The sequence below is a fragment of the Staurois parvus genome, unplaced genomic scaffold (assembly GCF_062004578.1).
Source record: "Staurois parvus isolate SC_StPar_1 unplaced genomic scaffold, SC_StPar_1.0 ptg000432l, whole genome shotgun sequence".
Classification (NCBI taxonomy): domain Eukaryota; kingdom Metazoa; phylum Chordata; class Amphibia; order Anura; family Ranidae; genus Staurois; species Staurois parvus.
The window spans coordinates 14,688,287-14,716,266 of NW_028318228.1; positions in this window are offsets into that span (position 1 = coordinate 14,688,287).

Genomic DNA, 27,980 nt, shown 5'->3' on the forward strand with positions numbered 1-27,980 from the left:
GTATGCAATTTGAAAGTGTGGCATGTTGGGTATCTACAGTCATGGCCGAAATTGTTGGCACCCTTGATATTTCTCCAGGAAATCATGTATTTCTCACGAAACGTATTGCATTAACACATGTTTTGCTATACACATGTTTATTCCCTTTGTGTGTATTGGGACAAAACAAAAAAAGGGAGGAAAGAAAGCAAATTCGACATAATGTCACACAAACCTCCAAAAATGGGCTGGACAAAAGTATTGGCACCCTTTCACAACTGCGGATAAATAAGAATGTTACAAGCATGTGATGCTCCTGTAAACTCACCTGGGGCAAGTAACAGGTGTGGGCAATATAGAAATCACACCTGAAAGCAGATAAAAAGGAGAGACGTTCACTTAACCTTTGCATTGTGTGTCTGTCTGTGCCACACTAAGCATGGACAACAGAAAGAGGAGACGAGAACTGTCTGAGGACCTGAGAACCAAAATTGTGGCAAAATATCAACAATCTCAAGGTTACAAGTCCATCTCCAGAGAACTAGATTTGCCTTTGTCCACAGTGCGCAACATTATCAAGAAGTTTGCAACCCATGGCACTGTAGCTAATCTCCCTGGTCGTGGACGGATGAGGAAAATTGATGAAAGATTGCAACGCAGAATAGTCCGGATGGTGGATAAGCAGCCCCAAACATGTTCCAAAGACATTCAAGCTGTCCTGCAGGCTCAGGGAGCATCAGTGTCAGCGCGAACTATCCGTCGACATTTAAATGAAATGAAACGCTATGGCAGGAGACCCAGGAGGACCCCACTGCTGACACAGAGACATAAAAAAGCAAGACTACAGTTTGCCAAAATGTACTTGAGTAAGCCAAAAGCCTTCTGGGAAAACGTCTTGTGGACAGATGAGACCAAGATAGAGCTTTTCGGTAAAGCACATCATTCTACTGTTTACCGAAAACGGAATGAGGCCTACAAAGAACAAAACACAGTACCTACGGTAAAATATGGTGGAGGTTCAATGATGTTTTGGGGTTGTTTTGCTGCCTCTGGCACTGGGTGCCTTGACTGTGTGCAAGGCATCATGAAATCTGAGGATTACCAAAGGATTTTGGGTCGCACTGTAGGGCCCAGTGTCAGAAAGCTGGGTTTGCGTCCAAGATCCTGGGTCTTCCAGCAGGACAATGACCCCAAACATACGTCAAAAAGCACTCAGAAATGGATGGCAAAGAAGCGCTGGAGAGTTCTGAAGTGGCCAGCAATGAGCCCAGATCTAAATCCCATTGAACACCTGTGGAGAGATCTTAAAATTGCTGTTGGGAAAAGGTGTCCTTCCAATAAGAGAGACCTGGAGCTGTTTGCAAAGGAAGAGTGGTCCAAAATTCCGGGTGAGAGGTGTCAGAAGCTTATTGATGGTTATAGGAAGCGACTGATTTCAGTTATGTTTTCCAAAGGGTGTGCAACCAAATATTAAGTTAAGGGTGCCAATACTTTTGTCCAGCCCATTTTTGGGGTTTTGTGTGACATTATGTCATATTTGCTTTTCTGCCTCTGTTTTATATTTGTTCCAATACATACAAAGGGAATAAACATGTGTATAGCAAAACATGTGTTAATGCAATACCTTTTTTGTGTGAAATACTTGATTTTCAGGAAAAATATCAAGGGTGCCAACAATTTCGGCCATGACTGTATTTACTCATTGTAACATCATCTTTTATATTTTACCAAAATATGGGTATTGTGTATGTGTGCATTAAAATTCATTAAAGTGTATTTATCAAAGAAATAAAATTTTTATGTGTATACGTTTGAGGGTTCTAAATAATTTTCTAGCAAAAAAAAAAAAAGAAGATTTTTCCATGTAGGAGGGATGTCAGAATTGGCCTAGTTGGGAAGTGGTTAATATAAAAGGCACACGATTTTCAGACATTTTCATTTCATACAAGCTTTACTTCCCAGGGTTTCATGTTGTTGCTGCACCAATAATCCAGTATACTTTTTTACTAGTCTTTGCAGCATGCATGGTTGTGAAGTGACCCCCCCATTGTATCAGCCAGGTGGTTAGCCTATTGAAGTTTTTAGTGTAAACCCATTAAAAGAAACTCTGTAGCCTAATTAGTGTTCAAGAAGTGTAGGTGAGAAAGATCTGCCATTTTGTGGGAACAAGCTGAACTGCTATAATTGACAGGGAATGTTTTACCGTTCTTTTCTCTCTGAGCTGCTCTGATAGCTAATTATGTTGTCATGATCAGTGTCTGCCTGACATCAGCACTATTGCTGGTATCCAATTTGTAATTTCCAATCTTTTTTTCTTAAGTAATGCAGCACTGTGTAAAGTGACAAGAGCCGCAGTTCTGTTCAGCTACTCTTTTATAAAGAGATTTTCTGGCGAAGGAAGGAAACTCCCCTGCCTCTGTACCTACATGATACATTGGAAATTCTGTAAGTGCTGGGAAAATTAAAGCAGGACTGCACTGCATCTGAGCACCACAAACCAAAAATGCTGTTTAATTCATTTTTAATATTCAAAGCAAACACCAAGCCCCCCCCCCCCCCCCCAATTCATCCATGTGTCCATGCTTTATTCTAGCATTTCTGGCCGTGGCCATCTTGAGTAAGGGCAGATGATTCGTCTAGCATTTACTTCCTGGTATCCATCTGCCCTTAGCTCAGGCAAGCAGGCAGGAGGGAATGCTTAGCTAAGAAAACCCCTCCTGAAATGTATGACATTGTTTGCCTAGGCATGAAACCAGGAAATAATGAAAAATGTTTTTTTTAAAAAAGGTAAATAGAATATACTTTCCTATCTATTTACTAATGCTAGCAGCATATGGATTAAAAATACAGTGCTGACTGAGAGAGTGAAGTTCCACTTTAATTGGAGGCATTTCAAGGTGCTTTTTTTTTTTTTTACTTTGTAACCTCTATAATAAACAGGATATACTGAATTCGATAGATTATTAGCTGAATGATGGATAACGCTGAATTCCAGGAATGATCTATACTGCCTAAATACATTGTTCCAGCTTGACACAATGTCATGCTGCTATACACTGATCAAAATGTTGTCCTTCCAGTATGGACCAGTGGGATTTCAATCAGTGTATGGCCTACCCAGCTTGGCAGAAGTCAATTATTTAAATTGATTGTAAACCTAAATTTTTTTTTTTTTTAATTATTGTTTAAATTAACAAACATGTTGTACTTACCTTCTCTGTGTAATGGTTTTGCACAGAGCAGCCCCGATCCTCCTCTTTTTTTGGGTCCCCCACCAGCACTTGCTATGGAGGCACTTGTGCGGACTCTTCCCCCAAGCCACGCTCTTTGTGTCCATTGACACACAGAGAACCAGCTCCGCTCCCCGCCACACACACACGCACGCTTTCTCCTCACTGGCTGTGATTGACAGCAGCCGGAGCCAATGGCTCCCACTGGTGTCTGAACCTATGAGGAAAGAGAGAGCTGCTGCTCTTGTGAACTGCGCTGGGTTGAGTTCAGGCTCAGGTAAGTACAAGTGGGGGGGGGGGTTTGGGATCATGTGATCAATGCTGATATGTGGCCACATGGCCAGCACTAGTGGAGGAAGAATTCATTGATTTACAGGGGGAAAGGTTAGTTTCTGTGCCCTAGCTGTAGTGTATACTTGTCTCAATTAAGAGCTCTAAGTATAATTTTTGTCTACTGTCTGGTTCCTGCTATAAGCATAGATCACTTCTTCTGACCTGTTTTCCTGACACCAAGAGAAAAATGGTGACGGGAGGGACCTCCAGTAGATTGACAGCCTCGGCTCTGTTCCTGTGTGTGCTGTGTGCGTGGAGGGGTGTGTGTCTCTTCCCTCCAATCATCTCTCAGAGCTCTCCTCACTAAGCTCTGCAGAGTGTAACTTCAGCTCTCCGCCCCCTTTTTTCCAAACTCCCAAACAAGCTTTATAAATTCAGCACCTTGAATGGATGTAGATAAGAAAGCTGATAAACAGGTACAACTTACGTAGGAGGATTTGTTTCATCTTTATGTATCCCCTGAGGCCAGTCACCTCACAGGGTATACTGTATGTAATGGTTTACAACCCTTATAACTTATGATGTAAAATAGCACAGTAATTCAGTCCAAACAGCTCTGACACATAAAGGGGGGAGATTTACCCCCAGTTAACATATATGCGGCCGTGCGGGCAGCGTTTTGCACGGGCACGAGAGCCCATTCATTTGAATGGGTTCCTGTGAAATGCAGGGAAGAAGTCCCTGCACTTCTTTTGAAAACTCAGCCCGCCCGGGACCTCGGTTCCCAGTACAGCTGCGATTTCCAGTGCGAATGGAACGAATGGCACCCACCTGCGGGTCTGCATTTCTCTGTGCAGGTGGTGCTGCTGCACGTATTTTCGTGCTGATCCGCAGCAGCACCACCCGCACAGATGTGAACCTAGGGTCACTAAAAACTGATGCACACAGGATCTGGTGCAGCTCTGTATAGAAACCAATCAGCTTCCAGGTTTTATTGTCAAAGCTTAATTGAACAAACTGAAGTTAAAAGCTGGTTGGTAACTCTGCACAGCTGTAGTAATTCTTCCCCACAGTGTTATTAGTGCTCTCAGTAATCAAAACATGGTGGCTGTCATTGCTGACTTGGCTTTTAAAGCTGCAGGCTTCAGGGCTGTCAGCTTGATCTCGGTCTCATGGCACAGTAAGTTACTGACCTGGAACAAGCATGCAACCAGTGCTTCTGAACACTCCTATCCGGCATACTTGTTCTAGGTCTGTCACTGCTAATGAAGCAAGAATCAGGCTGACGCGCCCTGAGCCGCTGGTGCTATGTATTATCTAACGTTTGCTATTCATTTGTGTCGTGCAGTATATGTACATGTGAAGATGTAATTGAAAACGTTACACACTGCAGTGTGTAATCTTATCTGTGCAGAACCAAAGGCCTTGTAAATGAAGAGCTTCGTATCACAAGGCATTGGAGCCCGTGATCACACAATGTCTCACCTTGCAGGTACAGATAGCAGGGTGTTATTACAGCTCCGGTGTACTGTTATCACTGTACTTTATGCTGAAGCTGCTAATCACGTACCAACATCCGAGAACTTCTACAATGGAGGCTCTTGTTTGTCCGATAAAATCTTAGACAACAGTTATGCATTGAAGGTGTTTTGGTTTTTTCCTACGAATGTTCAGTATAAAAGTGTAGAGCAGGGATATTGAAATAAAGTTCACGGAGGTCCGATCATTAAAGGATAAGTTCACTTTTTTGCAGGTAAAAAAAATGTGCATTTATTATTTTTATCAAAAGGTGCCTTAAAAGCATTGCACCAGCAATTAGTAGATCGCTGATGCCATGCAGGTCTCCTGCAGACCTGTCAGAATATCTGCTTGCCGTACGGGATGTAGGAGCAAGCGGATATCCTGACAGGAAGCTTCAATAAACTACCACTGCACTCCACAGTGCCGTCACAGTTCATTGAAAACTACAAGCCCACAGCCGCTAAGTCTGTCGGAACTTGCAGTTCATTCATTCACGGAAGTCTGTGAATGAATGACGTGGCCGTGTGCCACGCTGGTTTCAAATCTGACAGATAGTACGGGGAAACTTCTCCCCATATTATCTGTCAGAAGGAGGGGGGCGGCCGCAGCTATGGGAACATGTTACGTGTTCCAGCCTAAAAATGGGTGGAACATGTGACATGTTCCCAAAGGTGAACTTATCCTTTAAAATTTTCATCCAAAAGAGGTGCAAGTCTCAAGTTTGTGCTATGACTTGGTTTCTTCATATCACAGCTCCTCCCCTTTACATAACAGCCCTCTTCACATCGCAGCATCCCCCTCTTCACGTCGCAGCATCCCCCTCTTCACGTCGCAGCATCCCCCTCTTCACGTCGCAGCATCCCCCTCTTCACGTCGCAGCATCCCCCTCTTCACGTCGCAGCATCCCCCTCTTCACGTCGCTGCATCCCCCTCTTCACGTCGCAGCATCCCCCTCTTCACGTCGCAGCATCCCCCTCTTCACGTCGCAGCATCCCCCTCTTCACGTCGCAGCATCCCCCTCTTCACGTCGCAGCATCCCCCTCTTCACGTCGCAGCATCCCCCTCTTCACGTATCCCCCATCACAGCATCCCCCTCTTCACATCGCAGCATCCCCCTCTTCACATCGCAGCATCCCCCTCTTCACATCGCAGCATCCCCCTCTTCACATCGCAGATCCCCCTCTTCACATCGCAGCATCCCCCATCACAGCATCCCCCTCTTCACATCGCAGCATCCCCCATCACAGCATCCCCCTCTTCACATCGCAGATCCCCCTCTTCACATCGCAGCATCCCCCATCACAGCATCCCCCTCTTCACATCGCAGATCCCCCTCTTCACATCGCAGATCCCCCTCTTCACATCGCAGATCCCCCTCTTCACATCGCAGATCCCCCTCTTCACATCGCAGATCCCCCTCTTCACATCACAGCATCCCCCTTTACGATGCAGCCTATTCTTTACATTACAATGTCTGCTTCACATCACAGCCCCCCTTAGCATCCAAGTCCTCCCATTTTCCATCACAGGGCCTTCTTTACCTAAATGTCCTGTATCCCCTACTTCACATCACAGCCCCCCCTTCTTACATTACAGACCCACACCCTTTACATCAGTATCCTTAGCCCCCACCTCACATCAGAGTCCCCCACCCCTTCACATCAGTGTCATCTGTCACCCATTCACATCACAGCCCCCCTTCCTTGCATCTTACTCCCTTTCACAGCCCCCCTTTTTTTGCACCCCAGTTCCCTTTACAGCTCTCCATGTCCTCCCTTCCTTCCTTCCTTGCAGCACAGTCCCTTTTTATATGAATATCCCCTGCCAATCAATCACAACCCTCCTCTAACCTTTTGGACCCTATCTTACCCAGCAGGTAGAGAACACGGCACATCTGGACAGCTGACTGGACATGCTTTTCATGTTAACAGGCAGGTGATTGGTTGCTAGGAACACCTATCAACCAATCACTGGCTTGTTAACTTGAAAAGCTGGGTAGCTGGACATGCCGTCCCTTCTACCTGCTATAAGGATTAAGGATGGTGGTGGCGACAGAGGACGGGGGAGGAAGATATCAGCCAGCAGAGGATATCCAGGCTGCTTCGTAGCACCACAGTCCATATCGGACTGTCATTTGGTCCTTTTTCGGACCGCAAGGCGCCATTTAGTGATGTCTGATGTAGAAGATTGTGCTGTCTAGAACTGCCCAGAAATGTACCTGTCAGTTGGATGTGGTTTTATACCTTGTCTATTGATTTATCCAGGTCTCCTTTTAAACTTACAGTTAACAAAATTAAACAAATCGCATTGTCCATGGTCAGCTTAAGAATGCGGAACCGATTTTTCTTTTCTGAAACCACGGGTTGCAGAAACAAAAACCGCTCGATTACGCCATCTACAGTCAGTGTTGATGGGGCAATCCCTCCCACAGAGCTGTTGTGTTCTCCTGGTGGGGGGCAACCATCCCTGTCAGGAGAACACAGTGATTATTGCTAGTGGCTATAGCCGCTGGCAATAATCACAGGAAAAATCCAACAGACTAGCTGCACCGAAATTGTACAATTAAATTGGGTCCAATCAGCCTGCCCATAAATGGTTTAAAGCTTGACTGATCCCTTAGACATGTTTTCTTGTTCATTGAGGGATTTGCTGGTGTCTGAAAGTCTTTTCTCTACTTTTAGTCAACATGCACACTGGACGTTTTTACAGCTGCTGTTTTTGGCTTTTGGTGGGTTTTTTCTACAGCCAGTAAACCCCTCAGCATGTTATCCTATGTGTCCATGCACACAGACTGTAATCAACGTTTTTTTGGCTGGAAAAAAAATCCAGATCTAGTGGATTTCTAGAGGAATTTTTTAGCTGTAGAAACACTCTACCGCTGTAAAACACGGTAAACCAGCGTTTTTGGACTTTGTTGACCTAAAAAAAATGTTTTTTTTGGTCAAAAATCGCGGCTAAACGCTGAAAAACTCACGTTTTTAACGTGACTTTACACAGCTAACATTACCAGCTTTATTAAAATGCCCCGTGTGTATGGAGCTTTGAAAGGTTTAACAGTTGCTACTAGCTATTCATTTTTTTTTTTTTTTCTTAAGATTTGCCTCGATCAAGACTTCATCTACATGTTTGAGCTCATATCTATTGCAGCTATCTGGATTGGCATATCCTCAGCAATAGCTTTTGGAGGCCATACCTGTACCCTGCAGGACAGGACAATAGCTGAGCCTGCCTTGAAGGTGCTTCAGGCACTGGGCTCTGCATTGTGATGCTTTCCAAGACCCAGCTTCTGGTGCAACACCTTTCTTGAAAACTCGTTCTACAAGTATGATGTTTGGGCTGAGCATGAAAGCTGCGTGGTTTATTAGAACTGTTGGGTGCCATTATTACTAAAGCTAAAAGAGCTTAAGCTCTGTGGTAATTATGTGGAGTGTGATTCATGCACACTCCATGCTACTGTTCCAGCTATTCAATGTGAGAGCATTTTCCCGCCACTAATAAAAAATGTAAAAGTGAGCGCTGTCCAGATAGCAGCTGAGCACTCAAGGTAACCAACATATGCCTTTATAAAGTGAATAAGTAAACAGTGCAGCGCTAAAAAACTGTGATAGACAGTATAAAATTGAATAGAATAATCAGAGTTCAATGTAAACAGTCTGTGTGATTATAAAGTGCCAGGTGACTTGGTAAAATTCAATGGCGGTGCTCCGTGAGAAATGGCAGAATTACACACTCACCAGATGCGCAATAGTTATACGCATTAAATATCACATCCAGAGGTTTCCTCATCAGATATGGGTCTGGTCAAGGTTAAGGTAATCCTCCCTCAGGGTAGTAGTCATCAAATGCCCAGAATCGAAATTACTCAGATCCAGATAACCAGAGGTCCCTTTAAGGGATGGGTAGAAGAGGCTGCATGCTTACAGGATGTCTTCCTTCTCTGGGTAAGGCAACTGGATCATAATAATGGGCTCCGCAAATAAATACTCCTCATTTCACTGCCACCTCAGGCGCCGAGTTCACCAAACGCAAGAGGAATAGTCCTGCTGTATCAGGTCCCTCTGGCTCATGATCCAATAAAATGTCCCTGGTCATCCTGCGGTGTTTCCTCAAAGAGCCTAATACCGAAATCCTGAACAGTTGTCTTCTGATTTCCTCAGACTCTTCCTTTACCTCCACAGGATGTGACCCTCTCCTTGGCTCTAACCTAGGACTCCTCCTCCACAGTTAGAATTTTGAATCGACTTTGTAATTTTGATAGCTGACTCTGATCATTTAAGCCATGAGCATAGCTCAGCGACTTCTGCTAAAGAATAACTATCTGCTCTGCCTGCAGCTTCAACAGCCTCTGAGCCTTTAGCTGAGAAGGTTCTATCCGATAAAGAGTTCCACAAATCCTTGGAGGATGAGCTTTCCCCTGAGAAGTCTCAGGCAGCCACCAAAACTCGCAGGCTGAGACAGACCATTTGGTTGGTATTGTTACTGTGCGTGCCAAGCTAAAAGAAAGGAGCAACCTGTATCTTCCACCAGAGATATACCAGGCTTTCTCCAAAATATTCTCTATAGCAGAACCTCAATTGCAACATTCCATGGCCTTGATATTGGCGAGCCAAACATTAGTGGAATGGACAAAAATCATGGCAAGGAATCCATATTTTCTCCACGCGCATCCAATGTTTGTGGAATGATCACAGTTCATGACAAAAGCCCTACTCTACTGTATAGACTGGTTAGTGGATGTCTCCCACCTTATTTCCTGAATTAGTCTCCTATCGGTTAACATGTGGGGAACTCTTTTGTTTAAAAAGTTGGGCTGAGGAACAGGTTTTTGAGTCTCTTTGGAGCTGGTTTGGACACCCTTATCAAGGATGTTACTGGCACTCTGAGTACTCCTCTAACCCAGCAGTAGAAGCCTAGGCCTCCAGTTAGGAATGATAACCACCACTCTCCCTAAAAGACCAGAACGTTACCAAGTGGTCCTTTGGTGGATTTGATCAGGATTTTAAAAAGTGATAGTTCTTTTTTAAAACAGAACTATACTAACCTTGGATCCAGCAACGTTCCAGCCCCGAGGATAACATTACTCCCACACATGCGCAGTAGTTCAGTCAGATTCGACATTGCAGAATTTGTACAGTTTGCTGCATCTGCACGTTTCACTGTACAGGGGCGGACAGGCAGGTAGATAACTTTAGTTCGGAAGAGACAAAGCATGTCTCGTCTGCATTAAAATTCCTGCCTGTTCGCCCCCTTTTTAATTTTTAACCTAAAGTTCCACTTTAAAGTGGATGTAAACCCTCGCATATAGCCAGTGAAGTGACTGGCCTCAGGTGATACACAGAGATGAAACAAATCCTCCAACAATAGTTGTACCTGTTTATCTACTTCCATTCAAAGTGCAGACTTTCAGCTCTGAAATACAGGAAGTGGGGAGCTGTGAAATTACATCAGCGTGTAGAGCTCTGACAGCTGATTGGAGGGAAGAGACACACCCCCTTCACACAACTCACAGGAACAGAGCTGAGGCTGTCAATCTCCTGGAGGTCCCTCCCCTGTCACCATGTTTCTCTTGGTGTAAGGAAAACTTGTCAGATGTGATTCATGCTGGTAGGAGAGGAATGAAGCAGTAGACAGAAATTACACTTGGTGCTCCTAATTGAGACAAGTACACACTAGAGGGGTATGCTTTGTTATGTCTGAGGTCTATAACTGCTGTAAGGATCAGGTCCCATCCTTTCTTATTACACTCTGCTAGATTGATGAGTGCTTTGTTGGCTTTTTTAGTATCAGGCAGTGGTTTCCCAGATTTGGATGTATAGGCCTTATTTGATGCCACCGTTTGGATGTAGAGGCCTTATTTGATGCCAGCTTAAGGTCCTTCAAGTGGCTTTTTGAGCTGTAGGAAATTCCCAGGCTTTTTTTAATAGTTGGATCTCTTAGCGTTTCCTGTGTTGCCCACTCCATAGTTAGACTTCTTTTGCACATCCCAGTTGTCTCTCAATCCTGTGTTCCTCCGTAAATGAGAAAGAAAAGTAGCGGTTAGTACCTACCCCTCTGTGTTTTTGGTATTGCTCGTGACACTGCTTGCTGGAAAAACTGAGGCATGCCTGTGTCCCCCAATAAACTCCAAGAAACGGACATTACAGTGAGTACAAAAATCCAATCTTAGAACATAATATAGCTACCTTGGGAAGGGCCAAGGCAATGCCAAAACATAAATTGTCATGAACAATTCTTATTGCGTACATTACTCCTTGGATTTTTCATAACAATCCTGTAATGTCTGCAGGATATTGCTTTGTTATGCAGTTTCATCTTAAACAAAGATTGCTGTAGGTTTCAATAATATGGAATGTCTTAAGCGCTGCCAGGAGAGTAATACCAAACCTAAAAAAGCTGCGATCACCTAAGTGTCCCACCACTTAATTGACTAATTGTGTAAATGTAGAGTGCTGCACTATACACTAACGAGTACAAATAGTTGCATCAATCTAGCACCAATAAGTAAAATAAGTTCACACATCAATGGGTGTAAAGAATTTTATCGAAAATAAAAAATACTTTATGAATAGACACCCAACAGAGCCTAACACCACATGCTACAAACAAAAAACTCCACCAGTGTAAGTACACTAAACTGTTCAAACTAGAAAATTGTTATAAAAAGAGGTCCTATAAATAAATCAGTACAGTAAACAGGCTGACCAGCTAGTCACAGCTGTGTAGATAAATCACAATGAATAATCAACAAGTGTAAACAAATGTGCTATCAATAAACTGTGATCAAAATAGAATATGCATTCATAAGGATAAAACAGTATAGTAAACACCCGGCCGAGCTACTAGTCTCAGCCGTGTGATCAGGTAAATAAAGTGCTTATTATAAACAAATGAAATATAAAAAAATATATATATAATGTAAGTCCTACGTAGCAATAAAAAGTCCCACTTGGCAATGGATAAAAGTGATAGAGGATCCTGCACGTGCTCACCACTGTGTCTCCACCACCAGGCGTGCACGCTTACCTTCATGGATTGACCAATCACAATCCACACTCTTCAGTATAGTAAGATAGTTGGCAGCACCTCATCAGTATAATGGAGCTGGCGGATTTCTCCTCCTGGTAGTAACCATCTCAGGGATGTGCTTAAATCTAAAGAGTGGAGCCTCTCATAGTGCAGCCAATTTTTTTATTAAATAAATACAGAATGGTAAAAAGGCACTTGCATAAAAATCCAGGGATCTAAACCCTCATAAGGTATAACACGTAGAGAAAACAAAGATGGCGGCGATCATTGCCGCACTGGAAATGACGTCACCTCGCTTCCATCCGACGTGTTGCACCACAAATCACGTGACTTCCTCAGGGATCCCTGAGGAAGTCACGTGATATGTGATGAAATGCATAAGTCGGAAGCGTGGTGACGTCATTTTCAGTGCAGTGATGATCACCGCCATCTTTGAAAGTTTCAAACCATTCATTGAGGCTAAGCTGCAAAAACTGAAACAAAGGAAACTGGAGCAAATATGGAAGTTTCTCATGGCGGCCAGATCTCCTGATTCATTTAAAAGAATAAATCAGTCTAGCTTATAAGGACAACTTTTCCATTTTCTCTCCCTGTGTTTTGTTTTTTTTTCTTTTAAACCAACTCTAATGTTTTATAATAATTGGAATGTCTAAACATGCAAGCCTATGCCAAAGGCAAAGATCAGTGATCAAGCAGAGAGGGGGAAGTGCCATCTAAGTGTAGCAAACCAACAATTTTTTAATAAACTCACAAATTGGCAACTTACATGTAAAGTTATCTTAAAGCAAATTGCAGTCTTTTACATGTGAGTTACCAATTTGTGAGCTTAACGTAGATTTATAGGCAAAACATTTTTTTTCATTTTGGATAGAGCAAGGGAGGGTAATAACCCTCAGATTTGTTTTCGCCATCTCTGTCCCATTGGGGAGATTTCACTTCCCTTCCTGTTCCATAGCCAAGTAGGAAATGCGAGGAAATCCCTGCAAATTAAGAGAGTTTCTTGGGGACCCCCAGGTCACCAGAATTAGTGTCACCATTGGAAGATTTCCCAGGGATTTTCTTTTACTGTCACTTTCAATGATAAGGGTAAACAGGACAAGTAGGATAAATCTCATTAACGGGGGCACAGACCGCAATAAAAACTGACGGGTTCTACTCTCTCCACTCTATCCAAAACTGAAAAAAAGTTTTGCCTTTTAGTTATACTTTAATAAATGTTGGTTTGCTACACTTAGATTGGGTGTCCCCTTCTCTGCTTGCATTTTATTCATAGAGTTCACTTGTTACTCTTTGGATAGCAGCCAAAGGTTTGAAACAGATCATGGGAGTTTTCCCTTTGGACTCCATAATGGACTTTATATTGGATTTTCATGTCTCTTAACCTGATGGTTTTAACCCTCTATGTGCCATATATACCTCCCTACTAAAGATCAATGAGCAAAGTGCAGTAACTCATAGGGGGTTGATTTACTAAAACTGGAGCTTGCAAAATCTGGTACAACTCTGCATAGAAACCAATCGGCTTCCAGGTTTTATTGTGAAAGCATAATTGAACAAGGTGACGTTAGAAGCTGATTGGCCACTATGCAGTGCTGTACCAGATTGAGTGCTCCAGTTTTAGTAAATCTCCCCCATAATGACCAGTCAAATATTGTCTTTTTACTGGTTTGACCTTCATTAAACTAAAAATGGTTGCTGTTGGGCTCCTGCACATTGAGTCTTGTTAGAAATGGACTTTTCCAACTTATTATGGCTTGCATTAGACTGTCTCCTATCTTCGTGTTGTAGTGCACTTGTGGTTAATAATACCAAAGGTCCTAGCATGCACCGCCACTGCTCCCTTTCAGTAGATGACAGGACATGCTGGGACTGCTGATGCCTCAGTATAGCCAGAGCCTGCTAGTTGGCCAACATCATTGTAGCAATACTGTTATCTTGCCTAACAGGAACTGCTCTTCCTCCTCTTTGGTGACTTCTACTTCCACGTTAATATCATAAGAACACCATACATAAATATTCTGACTCGTGGTTCAAGAAGACGTAAGAGCATCTCTTTGCATACAAGCGCAAATTGGACTGATAGGATCATTTTTTCCCCCAAAAGACTGTTTTTTTTCAGTGCATGTACAGTCTATTATTTTTCTTTTGTAGAAATTTCAACTTGATCTTTATGAGATCAAATGATTTGGTTTTTCTTCATTATCATGCAGCCATTGGTCACTGTAACACAGAGCCAGGTTTTTGTTTTCTGTCCTTGTAAGACCAACTATTTGCGGGTTGACCATCAGCTGTTAAAGCAATGCCCCGTACACACGACAAGAAAATCATCCGAAAACTTTTGCGGAACCACAGAGCGAACGATTTTCTCTTAGTTGATGATCAGGATATTTTAACGGATAACTATATGTGAACGAAAAAATCCGGTTGAACAACCGTAAAAAATGTCGTTTCACATACGAAAGACTGATTTTCTATGCGGTGGTATGACGGTCCTATGAAAAAAAATCTATGAAGCGCTATCACGCATGAGCGGAATCAGAAGATGACTCGGATGTTTGTCCAAGGAATCTTCGTGAACACAAACGAAAAATCCAAATGTTAAAAGTAGATTGGCCTAATGAGATCATGAAACCAGAATTCTGCAGATTATATTTTATGTATATAGATAATGTAATAAACTATATTATACTCATTGCTGGTAATTGTGTATATCGCTCGTTCTGGCTGGAAGGGCGTGGCGACAAGGTCACACGCACATTTCATCACTTCCACTTGTACGGAAGACGTCAACACTACGTATTGCCTGACAAGTGATTTTTTTTTTAATTTTTTTTTTAGATTGGTTAATGTGGGCCACGATTTCAACCAACGAACGAATGCCTCTTGGTTGTCGGATGACCGGTCGATTTTCTAATCGTGTATTCCCACCTTTAGTGTGATAGTTCTTACAATGGCAATAGATACAGAATCATTTGACATTCTTTAAAAACTGATACTGTTAGGGCTGATACTACCATGAATTTTCAAATTGGGATTACTGGTGAGAAAATATACACCTCCTGTCCAACAAATTATTACACACACCCAATAAGTCAGTGGTTCTCAACCTTCCTAATGCCGTGACTCTTTAATACAGTTCCTCATGTTGTGGTGAACCCCAACCATAAAATTATTTTCGTTGCTACTTCATAACTGTAATTTTGCAGTGGGAGGAGTAGTGCCACATCATTGGTGTCAGTGAGAGGAGTAGTGCCACATCACTGATGTCAGTGGGAGGAATAGTGTCCCATCATTGGCATCAGTGGGAGGAATAGTGTCCCATCCTTGGTGTCAGTGTGGGAGGAATAGTGCCCCATCATTGGTGTCAGTGGGGGGGGGGGGATAGTGCCCCATCATTGATACTAGCGTGGGGGGGAATTGTGCCCCATCGTTGGTGTCAGTGGGGGGGGGGGGGTAGTGCCCCATCGTTGGTGTCAGTGGGGGGAGGAATAGTGCCCCATCGTTGGTGTCAGTGGGGGGAGGAATAGTGCCCCATCGTTGCTGTCAGTGGGGGGGAGGAAATAGTGCCCCATCATTGGTGTCAGTGGGAGGAATAGTGCCCCATCATTGGTATTAGTGACACCAATGATGGGGCACTATTCCTCCTACTGACACCAATGGTACTTACCTTGCTGACTCCTGCTCCAGCCTGGGCTCGCTCCCTCCCTCCCTCCCTCTCCCATCTACAGCCAGCATACCTGGCTGCAGCAGCACCATCTGCACACTACAGACACTTACCTGTCAGCTGTCTTCCTTCTCCGGCCGCTCCCTTGCTCGATCTTCTTTGATCTTCGCGCTGCTGCTCAGCTCCTCCTCCTCGCCGGTGATTGGCCGCCTGTGTGCCTCTCCTGAGCTACAGTTCCGGCGGCCAATCACTGGCGAGGAGGCGGAGCTGTTGAGTGATCCCGGGGATGTGGCCAGATGACAGGGGCGGCATGTCATCCCGCGCACACATCGCGTCCAGGGAAATTTGAGCGGACCCGCCTGGAGACTGATAGAGGAGCGGTGTCTCGGTTCCTAAGACCATCGGAAATATGTGTTTTCCGATGGTCTTAGGAGACCCCTGTCAAAGTGTTGTTCGACCCCCAAAGGGGTCGCGACCCACAGGTTGAGAACCGCTGCAATAAGTAAAAGGTACGTCAAAATCATTGTAGGATGCACTTTTAAAACTACCTACTATTTCTCCTCATCATCATATGTTCAGATGACGTCCTCAGATCTGGATATGGAGAGGTGACAAAGAAAACCACAAAACTCGACCAGGAAGTTTTATATCATAACCTTTCTGCTGTCAGAGCTGCTTTTGCATTTTTTGCACACATGCTTAAAAAAAAAATCATTGTAGGCTGGAAGATTACATAAACCCGCCAAACTTTCTATATTTTCTAACAGTAGACACCCTAGAAAATAAAATAGTGGTAGTTCCAATTTTTTATGTTGGGTGATATTACCACAGAGGTCTAGGAAATGCAAAATTTCAGTTAAAAATACACTAAAATAAATTTTAGGCCACATAAATGCAATACATTACCATTTTGGTAACATATAAAATATGAGGTTGCAAAGAGTAAATTGATACCCAACATGTCACACCTTTAAATTTGCGTGAGCCCGTAAAATGGAGACAAGCTTAAGTACCCTATATTTTCCATAGGCGTCACTTTAAAAGCCCCTAAATGGTTTAGGGTTACGGAGGAGGTGTGGTGCTAGAAATTTTGCCCTCACTGTGGCACGCATAGCGATATGTAACACGTGTATTGCAATCAGTGGTTTCATACATACATACCCACGACACATGCGTTGACATTCATATGTTTGTATATGTGGTTGTGGTGGGGGTCTGAAAATGTTATTGAAGAAATCCTGAAGTCGCACATATGAACTTTTTGATGTTTTTAAATCAATTTAGTTATTCGCACGTTTAAATTGTTTTGTTATTGCACATAAGCACTTTGAGTTTTCAGGGATGTGCAAAACATATTGCCCAACGCCCGGGGCATACAGTTAAGGGCGCCGAGCAAGTGTTGTGTGTGCGTGTGTGGTTTTTTTTTTTCGTTTTGTTTTGTTTTTTTTTCTACATTTAGCCCTGCTGCAGGCAAGCAGCATGGTTTTCGTGTGATTTTCATGTCCGTTTTTGATTGTCAGAGGTTCAGCAGTTCAGGTGCCATTCAAATCTGTCTTCTAGGCATTTCTATGAAAAACTGCCTTCCAGCCACTTCTATGCAAAACCAGCTATGAATCGTATCCGATGTGAACAGATACTTCAGAGTGCCACTATATGCTGTGCAAGTTTGGAACGCATCGCTCCAAAGGACCCCTTTTTTTTTTTTTTTTTTAAGCGGTCATAGATGGTCCTTTTAATAGAAAACAATGTTTTTTTAGATACCTTTCGAATGACATCTAATTTGCATCACTGTGAACTGAAACTAAGGCTCCATTTGTTTCTGCCTGCAATTTTAAAACGCACTGCAATCACAAAACGCAGGTTCAGGTGCCGTTATTTTCAATGGCACCTAAACCGCAGTGCGCTTTTGCCACGATTTTTCGTGCAACGATACCGGCAATCGTAGCAAAACCGTACCATGTTTTAGGTGCAAATAAATTACACTTGAACCTGTGTTTTGCGATTGCAGTGTGTTTTGAGTTTGCAGGCAGAATCGCAGTGACTCTGCCGTGATCCCAAAATGCCCAGGTGTGAATGGAACCTCACGGAATGGACACCAGAGTTTGATTTGGCTTTTCAGCATGTGCATGTACTTCCTTGTGTGAGGGTAACCCAAAGGAGTATTTTCTTTTTTGTTTTTTGTCCCTCATTAGGGCCGACGCCTCATTTAATAGCTCAGCAAATGCACTTCTGTTGAGTGTTAAGAGAGCCGACACTCCCCTTTCCTGATGAGCACCCAGTTTATGCTGGTCACACTGCAAGGTCTCTCCCCTCCCTGCTAGTTCCCAGGTGCAGTGCTGGAGACAGGCAGGGAGGTGAGTGGGAGATAGAGAGCATTGGTAAAACCAGGGTGGATTTGATTTAAATCAAACTGATTTAAATCACTAGTCAGTAAGGCTTGATTTAAATCCTAGTTTTCTACATAAAGACTAATTTTTGCTGGTATAACTTTAATATGCAAGTAGATGAAGATTTTTAGAATAACAACTTTTCATATTAGTTTTTTTATCCGCAGTTTAATAGGTTAATCATTCATATTTGGACAACTTTTCTGTTGTACTTAGGAAGGAGAAAAATAATCATTACCTTAATCACAACAATTTAAATAGATTTATTCAACTGAAACAATAACATTCCAGCATATGTGATTTGCTTAAACATCCATGTTTGTTAACTAATTTGGCTAAACAAAATATATACAGTGGGGATCGAAAGTTTGGGCACCCCAGCTAAAAATTTGTATTAATGTGCATAAAGAAGCCAAGGAAAGATGGAAAAATCTCCAAAAGGCATCAAATTTACAGATTAGACATTCTTATAATATGTCAACAAAAGTTAGATTTTATTTCCATCATTTACACTTTCAAAATAACAGAAAACAAAAAAATGGCGTCTGCAAAAGTTTGGGCACCCTGCAGAATTTATAGCATGCACTGCCCCCTTTGCCAAGCTGAGACCTGCCAGTGTCATGGATTGTTCTCAATCATCGTCTGGGAAGACCAGGTTATGCCAATCTCAAAGGTTTTAAATGCCCAGACTCATCTGACCTTGCCCCAACAATCAGCACCATGGGTTCTTCTAAGCAGTTGTCTAGAAAACTGAAACTGAAAATAGTTGACACTCACAAAGCTGGAGAAGGCTATAAGAAGATAGCAAAGCATTTTCAGATGTCAATATCCTCTGTTCGGAATGTAATTAAGAAATGGCAGTCATCAGGAACAGTGGAAGTTAAAGCAAGATCTGGAAGACCAAGAAAAATATCAGACAGAACAGCTCGCAGGATTGTGAGAAAAACAATTCAAAACCCACGTTTGACTGCACGATCCCTCCAGAAAGATCTGGCAGACACTGGAGTTGTGGTCACTATTCCACTATAAAGAGATACTTGTACAAATATGGTCTTCATGGAAGAGTCATCAGAAGAAAACCTCTTCTACGTCCTCACCACAAAAATCATCCTTTGAACTTTGCAAATGAACATATAGACAAGCCTGATGCATTTTGGAAACAAGTTCTGTGGACCGATGAGGTTAAAATTGAACATTTTGGCCAGAATGAGCAAAGGTACGTTTAAAGAAGAAGGGGCACAGAATTTAATGAAAAGAACCTCTGTCCAACTGTGAAGCATGGGGTTGAATCAATCATGCTTTGGGGTTGTGTTGCAGCCAGTGGCACAGGGAACATCTCACGAGTAGAAGGAAAAATGGATTCAATAAAATTTCAGCAAATTTTGGATGGTAACTTGATGCCATCTGTGAAAAAGCTGAAGTTAAAGAGAGGATGGCTTCTACAAATGGATAATGATCCTAAACACACCTGGAAATCCACGGGGGATTACATCAAGAGGCGTAAACTGAAGGTTTTGCCATGGCCTTCACAATCTCCTGACCTCAACATCATTGAAAGTCTATGGATAGACCTTAAAAGAGCAGTGCGTGACAGACAGCCCAGAAATCTCAAAGAACTGGAAGACTTTTGTAAGGAAGAATGGGCCAAGATACCTCAAACAAGAATTAAAAGACTCTTGGCTGGCTACAAAAAGCGTTTACAAGCTGTGATACTTGCCAAAGGGGGCAGTGCATGCTATAAATTCTGCAGGGTGCCCAAACTTTTGCAGACGCCATTTTTTTGTTTTCTGTTATTTTGAAAGTGTAAATGATGGAAATAAAATCTAACTTTTGTTGACATATTATAAGAATGTCTAATCTGTAATTTGATGCCTTTTGGAGATTTTTCCATCTTTCCTTGGCTTCTTTATGCACATTAATACAAATTTTTAGCTGGGGTGCCCAAACTTTCGATCCCCACTGTATATTTTAAGAAACGTAGACTGTCAGCCCCTTCCTCCTCACACTTAGTTTCACTTTCTTCTTGTGCAGATCTATTCCACTCCAAACAATCAGAAAAATATTGTTTCTATTCTATTCACTGAACTTCTTGAAACTTAGCACTGAAGGGGTTGATTCTGTATTCATAGGTTTGTAGAAGTTAGGATGAAGGTCTTTTATTTAACTCTGTTCATGTTATAACATTTTTGCTGTGAAGAAGAGGCATGTGATCTCCGCTGAGTCAAATTCAGTTTTGAGAACTGCAAACGTAAACCAATCATCTGTGATAATACCTTGTAGGCAGAGAAACTGCCCAATAATCTTACAAAAACCTCTGGAAGAGCATGACATTGTGAATGGATTCATGGAATTTATTTACCAAAAAAATTAAACATATACAGCCTTATTCTACATAATTTAAAAAACTAATTTTTATTTCATGATGGAATAACCTTTGGATGGTAATATATTTTCCTCAAAAAGCATTTTATTTAAAAAAAATCCAATTTAAATAAAAAAAATCCAATTTGTTTTTTATTTTTTATCATTGATTTTTATCCACCCTGGGTAAAACCAATCAGGACAAGTACATTGTCATGAGGGACAAGTAGATTGGGACCCTGATTTATTCCCTTGGACAAGGAGTTTTTTTTTTTTTTATAAGAAATGTCCACACCCCTGAGTTTTGCATGAATTTGGAGCTATGAGGTATGCTCATACTTTTTATGAGTTAGTGCATCTGTTTAAGTATCAAGTATCACTGAAGAGCTAAACCGTACAATGCTCTAGTGCTTATATTTATATAAAATCACAGTGGGGAAAATAATTATTTGACCCCCTGCAGATTTTGTAAGTTTGCCCACTCACAAAGAAATAAAGGGTCTATAATTTTTATCATAGGTGTATTTTAAATGATAGAGACAGGAATATCAACCAAAAAACACATGATACAACTGTTATAAATTGAGCTGCAGTTCAGTGAGTAAAAGAAGTATTTGATCCCCAGGCAAAACATGACTTAGTACTTGATGGAAAAACCCTTGTTGGCAAGCACAGAGGGAAGATGTTTCTTGTAGTTGGTTACCAGGTTTGTACGCATCTCAGGAGAGATTTCAGTCCACACTTCTTTACAGATCTGCCCTAAATCCTTAAGGTTTCTTGGCTGTTGCTTGGCAACTCAAAGTTTCAGCTCTCTCCATACATTTTCTATAGGATTAAGGTCTGGAGACTGGCTAGGCCACTCCATGACCTTAATGTGCTCTTCTTGGGCCACTCCTTTGTTTCCTTGGCGGTATGTTTTGGGTCATTGTCATGCTGGAAGACCCATCCACGACCCATTTTCAGTGTTCTGGCTGAGGGAAGAATGTTGTCATCCAAGATTTTACAATACTTGGCCCCCGTCCATTGGCTACTCAATGCGGCAAAGTCGGCCTGTACCTTTACCTGCAGAGAAACAGACCCAAAGCATAATGTTTCCACCTCCATGCTTGACTGTAGGGATGGTGTTCTTAGGGTCATATTCAGCATTTTTCTTCCTCCAAACACGGCGAGTCGAGTTAATGCCAGAGAGCTCACATTTGGCCTCATCGGACCACAGCACTTTCTCCCAATCCTTCTCTGGATCATTTAGATGTTCATTGGCAAGCTTCAAACGGTCCTGTACATGTACAGGGCACCTTGCGGGTGCTGCAGGATTCATAATGGCATATTTTGTTTCCAGTGGTTTGTTTCGTGACTCTGATCCCAAATGCCGTGAGATCATTCACAAGCTCCTCCTGTGTAGTTCTGGGCTGATACCTCACTTTTCTCATGATCGTCCTTGCCCCATGAAGCGAAACCTTGCATGGAGCTCTAGATCGAGGGCAATTGATGGTTATTTTGTATTTCTTCCATTTGCGAATAATCGCTCCAACAGTTGACTCCTTCTTCTTACCAAGCTTCTTGCAGATGGTCTTCAATCTTGTCCCTGATGTCCTTTGACAGCTCTTTGGTCTTGGTGTTTTTTATACACGTAACGAGTTGTTAAGAGCACCTTCTTAAATTGACAGAACTAATCTGTGTACCACATGAGCACATTGGCCAGTTTGTGGGAGCCAGAATTCTTGTTGGTTGGTAGGGGATCAAATACTTGTTTTACTCACTGAACTGCAACTCAATTTCTAACATCTGCATCATGTGTTTTTCTGGATTTTTCATTGATATTCTGTCTCTATCATTTAAAATATACCTATGATAAAAATTATAGACCCTTCATTTCTTTGTAAGTGGGCAAATCTGCAGGGGATCAAATTAATTATTTTCCCCAATGTATATATACACTATATTGCCAAAAGTATTGGGACGCCTGCCTTTACACACATATGAACTTTAATGGCATCCCAGTCTTAGTCCGTAGGGTTCAAAATTGAGTTGGCCCGCCATTTTTGCAGCTATAACAGCTTCATCTCTTCTGGGAAGGCGGTCCACAAGGTTTAGGAGGGTGTCTATGGGAATGTTTGACCATTTTTCCAGAAACGCATTTGTGCGTTCAGGCACTGATGTCGGATGAGAAGGCCTGGCTCGAAGTCTCCGCTCTAATTTATCCCAAAGGTGTTCTATCTGGCTTAGGTCAGGACTCTGTGCAGGCCAGTTAAGTTCCTCCAACCCAAACGCGCTCATCTATGTCTTTCTGAACCTTGCTTTGTGCACTGGTGCGCAGTCATGTTGGAACAGGAAGGGGCCATTCCCAAATTGTTAACACAAAGTTGGGAACATGAAATTGTCCAAAATGTCTTGATATGATGATGCCTGAAGAGTTCCCTTCACTGGAACTAAGGGGCCAAGCCCAACCCCTGAAAAACAACCCCACACCATAATCCCCCCTCCACCAAACTTTACACTCGGCACAATGCAGTCAGGCAAGTACCGTTCTCCTGGCAACCGCCAAACCCAGACATGTCCATTGGATTGCCAGACAGAGAAGTGTGATTCGTCACTCCAGAGAACACATCTCCAATGCTCTAGAGTCCAGTGGCGGCGTGCTTTACACCACTGCATCTGACGGTTTGCATTGCACTTGGTGATGTAAGGCTTGGATGCAGCTGCTCGGCCATGGAAACCCATTCCATGAAGCTCTCTACTCACTGTTGTGCTAAACTGAAGGCCACATGAAGTTTGGAGGTCTTAGCTATTGACTCTGCAGACAGTTGGCGACTTCTGTGCACTGTGCGCTTCAGCATGCGCTGACCCCGCTCTGTCATTTTTTTTCGTGGCTGAGTTGCTGTTCCCAGTTGCTTCCACTTTGTTATAATACCACTAACAGTTGACTGTGGAATATTTAGTAGCCAGGAAATTTCATGGATGGACTTATTGCACAGGTGACAACCTATCACAGGACCACGCTTGAATTCACTGAGCACCTGAGAGCGACCCATTCTTTCACAAATGTTTGTAGAAGCAATCTGCATGCCTAGGGGCTTGATTGTATACACCTGTGAGGGGATTGAAACACTTGAATCCAATGATTTGGTGGGGTGTCCCAATACTTTTGTCAATATAGTGTATATGCACAGCAGGTAAAATAAGTATTGAACACGTCACCATTTTTCTAGGTAAATATATTTCTAAAGGTGCTATTGACATGAAATGTTTACCACATGTTGGTAACAACCCATGCAATCCATACATACAAAGAAACCAAAACAAATAAGTTCAGATATTATCACTGGCATATTGCAACCGCAAACTTTGCTGAAATGTCACAAGTGACAGTGGTTCATGTTGCAACCCTCTGCACTGAAAAAAAAAAAAAAAAAGTATTGCATATACCATGTTTTTTCAGCAGACACCGCAACAATGCTGTGGTATGAACTGATACCAATAGAAACAAGGCATACCAACAGTGAAGTTTGGAGGTGGGAACATCATGGTGTGCGGCTGTTTTTCAACATACGGTACTGGCAAACTTGATGTCATTGAAGGAAAGATGGATGGAGAAATGTACCAAGACATTCTTGCTAAAAAATCTGCTGCCACCAAAATGTGCATCCCTGTCCACTGATGTACGATCCAAGCTCCCAGAGTGGTCGAGTGGTTCCGGCACATCAACTACATCAAGGACATGGAGGAACTGATAAAATGTCTCTCAAGAGAGGATCACACACTTTCACACAGCATGGACATGATGGTTGCAATATTAAACTCAGCTTGAATATACAGACTTAGGGCTCGTTCACACTTGGCTGTTTTACCAACGCTTGTCAAACGCCCCTATAGTGTTTGGCAAGCATTGGTCCAGCGTTTGCGGAGCGTTTTTTAATGTTCGGCAAACGCCGTATGTGCGGTTTAGCGGCGGTTGCTAGGCGTTTGCCGAGCGTTAATAATGCCCCACAAACGCCTATAATGCAGTTTGAGTGGTATTACCGCTCCGCAAACGCCGCGCAACCGCGTCGCAAATGCCGGGCGTTTGCAGAGCGGCACCATAGACGAGAATAGGAGGCTTCAAAGCCTCCTGACTCGACCAGAGGCGTCCGTTTTGCCGCAACGCAAACGCTCCCGTTAGAACAGCACCATGTGCTGTAATGTGCAGAATTGGCAGAGGCGTTTGGGAGGAGGTAAAAACGCTTCCCAAATGCCTCTCTGCCGCCTGCACACAACGCTAGTGTGAACGTAGCCTTACTCCACTCCGCGGGGCGAGTATGAAGCCCCAACGAGCACACCTGTGCAGGGTCCATTGGAGGACCCGCTGGTGGCGGTACGTCCCCTTTACTCCGCCCTACCTGGGGGATTGTTGCATGAGGGTGTATCCCTCCCCCCTCAACATCATCCTGTCTTACCCCCCCTTCCTTCCCTCTCCCTTATCCCCTCACCATCCCCCTCTTCAATTTACTCTGTTCTGCTATGGTCTAGTTATAGTAGCCTATGCTTTTCTATGTTTATATGTATGTTGAATGCTTCAGATATGAGTGCCTTGAGCTTTAGAGGCAAATTTGTATACGTTTTATATTGTATAGTGGTCTCTGGCATTTTGGACTTATTGCACTTGTACCTGTCTGTTTACTTGTTTACTTGATGCAGATTTTTCAATTAAACTCATTATGGAAAAAGTCAGCTGCCATCTACCAGGATGATGAAGATGAAATTAGGGTGATCCCAAACACAAAGCCAAGGAAACTCAATTGGTTTCAAAGAGAGGCAAAAAAGCTGCTAGAATGGTTCAGCCAATCGCCTGACTTGAATCCAATAGAAAATCTGTGGAAAGAACAAAAGATCAGAGTTGATAGAAGAGGCCCACAGAACCTTCAAGATTTGAAGACTGTTTGTGTGGGAAAATAGGCCAAAATCACACCTGTGCAATGCATGCGACTAGTTTATCCATACAGGAAAGGTCATCAAACTGTCATTACCAACAAAGGATTTTGTATGAAGTATTAAATACATTTTAGTTAGCGTGTTCAATACTTTTTCCCTGTGTCATTCCATTTTATTACATATAACTTAATTTCTGAACTTATTTGTTTTGGTTTCTATGTATGTATGGATTGCAAGGGCTGTTACCGACGTGATGAAAATTTCATGTCAATAGCACCTTTAGAAATATATTTACAGAGAAAAATGGAGACGTGTTCAATACTTATTTTACCTGCTGTATGTAGTCATGAACATGTATCCTGACTTCTTATTCTAGTGGTAAGAATCTATCAGCAATTGTTCAAGCACACAGATGTCTTTATTCTGTAGGGGCCATTCACACCAAATGCGGTTGGGCTGCGCTGACAGCGATTTCCAATGCGGCCCCAACACAGACAATGGAAAATGCCTTGTTTCTATTTGTTTCTGTTTATACCACAGCATTGTTGCGGTGTCTGCTGAAAAAACATGCTATGTGCAATAGTTTTTTTTGTTTTTGTTTTTTTATACTCCAGCACAGAGGGTTGCAACATGAAACACTGTCACTTGTGACACTTCAGTAAAGTTCTCGTTTGCGATGTGCCAGTATCAGCGTATCAGCATTTGCCCACAGTGCCCACTAGCAGCCATGGTTTCATCACCGCTCCCTGCTGTAAATGGGCCTTAAAATGGTTCTAAACCTCAGACATGAAATATGAACAAAGCATATCCCTCTATAGTGTGTACTTTTCTCAATTAGGAGCACTACATGTCATTTCTTCGGCTATCTGTATGAATCAATTCTGATAAGTTTTCCTGGCACCAAGAGAAAAATGGTGACGGGAGGGACCTCCAGCAGATTTACAGCCTCAGCTCTGTTCCTGGGTGCTGTGTGAAGGGTTGTGCCTCTTCCCTCTAATCGGCTCTTGGAACTTTCCTCACTGAGCTCTGCAGAGTGTCATTTCAGCTTTCCTTCCCCTTTTTTTTTTTTTCTTTAAACTCTCTGACAAGCTTTATAAATTCAGCACTTTTAACTATCTCCCACCCGCCATATAGTAATATGGCGGACGCAAGGTTGTTCTCTCATTCTGGGAGGACGTCATATGATGTCTTCCCATTCTAACCACGCATGTGCAGCTTGGGGAGCGCGCAGCGTGGCGATTGGCGGTGCGCGGTGTTCCTCGGACACAGCGGATTACCGACCACGGAAAGAGCCGAAGATGTCGGCTCGGTCATGTGATCAGCTGTGTCCAATCACAGCTGATCACATGTAAACAGGGAAATGCGGGTTATCTGTATTTCTCTCCTCTCGAGCTGTCACGCTGACAGAGGAGAGGAGAGCCAGTAATCGGCTTTCCATGGAGGGGACATGTACACTGATGATCAGTGTGCCCTGATGATCAGTGTAGCCCCAGCAGTGCCACCTGCCGGTGTCCGTCAGTGCCTCGTGCTAGTGCTCATCAGTGCCACATATCAGTGCCTACCAGTGCATATCCGTGCCCATCTGAGCTGCCTTTCAGTGTCACCCATCAGTGCTGCCAATCAGTGCCGCCTATCAGTGCCATATCAGTGCTGCCTTTGAGTGCCTGTCAATGCCCACCTACCAGTGCCTCCTCATCAGTGCCACCTATCAGTGTCCATCAGTGCAGCCTCATTAGCGCATATCAGTGAAGGAGAAAAATCACTTATTTACAAAATGTTATAACAAAAACTAAGAAAAAATGTGTTTTTTTTTTTTTTTGTTTTTGTTTTTTTTCCCCAAACTTTTCAGTGGTTTTTGGTTTGTTTAAGAAAAAATAAAAAACCCAGAGGTGATTAAATACTACCAAAATAAAGCTCTATCTGTCACAAAAAAATGATAAAAATTTCATATGGGTACAGTGTTGCATAACCGCGCAATTGTCATTCAAATTGCAACAGCGCTGAAAGCTGGAAATTGGCCTGGGCAGGAAGGGGGTATAAATGCCCTGTAGGCTTGTGGTTAATAGATGTTGAGAAGAGAAGACCGCAGATAAACAGGTACAACTTATGTAGGAGGATTTGTTTCATCTCTGTGTATCACCTGAGGACAGTCACTTCACTGGGTGTATGGAAGGGTATACAACTCCTTTAAGATCCACAGGCCAAGGCTGTCTGCTTATGCCTGAGGGTATGTATTTGCATCTACCTGATCCTGTAAAAGCTGCAAGATCATACAAGAATCACGTGGTGTTCCAAGAGGTTTATCACCTTGTTGGCGCATGTACTATATATACATCATGGCGATAACATAAGAACTATAGAGGTAATGTAATACAACAGTGATACCGTAGGCTTAGTGCCAGGAAGATTTTAGGGCGTGCACTTTTAAACAACGTTTTTCTTGAACAGTGTCTATTAATATAGCACCTCAGCTATTTGTGAAACTACTTTATTGGCTGGTAGTGGTGCCAACTATTTATGTAATATTTAACCACATGCCGCCCAGCCACTGTAGAAATACGGCGGCAGGGCTGGGCATAACCATGTTTTAAAACGTGTGTTTGCAAAACGGGGTGCGCGCAAAGCGCGCCA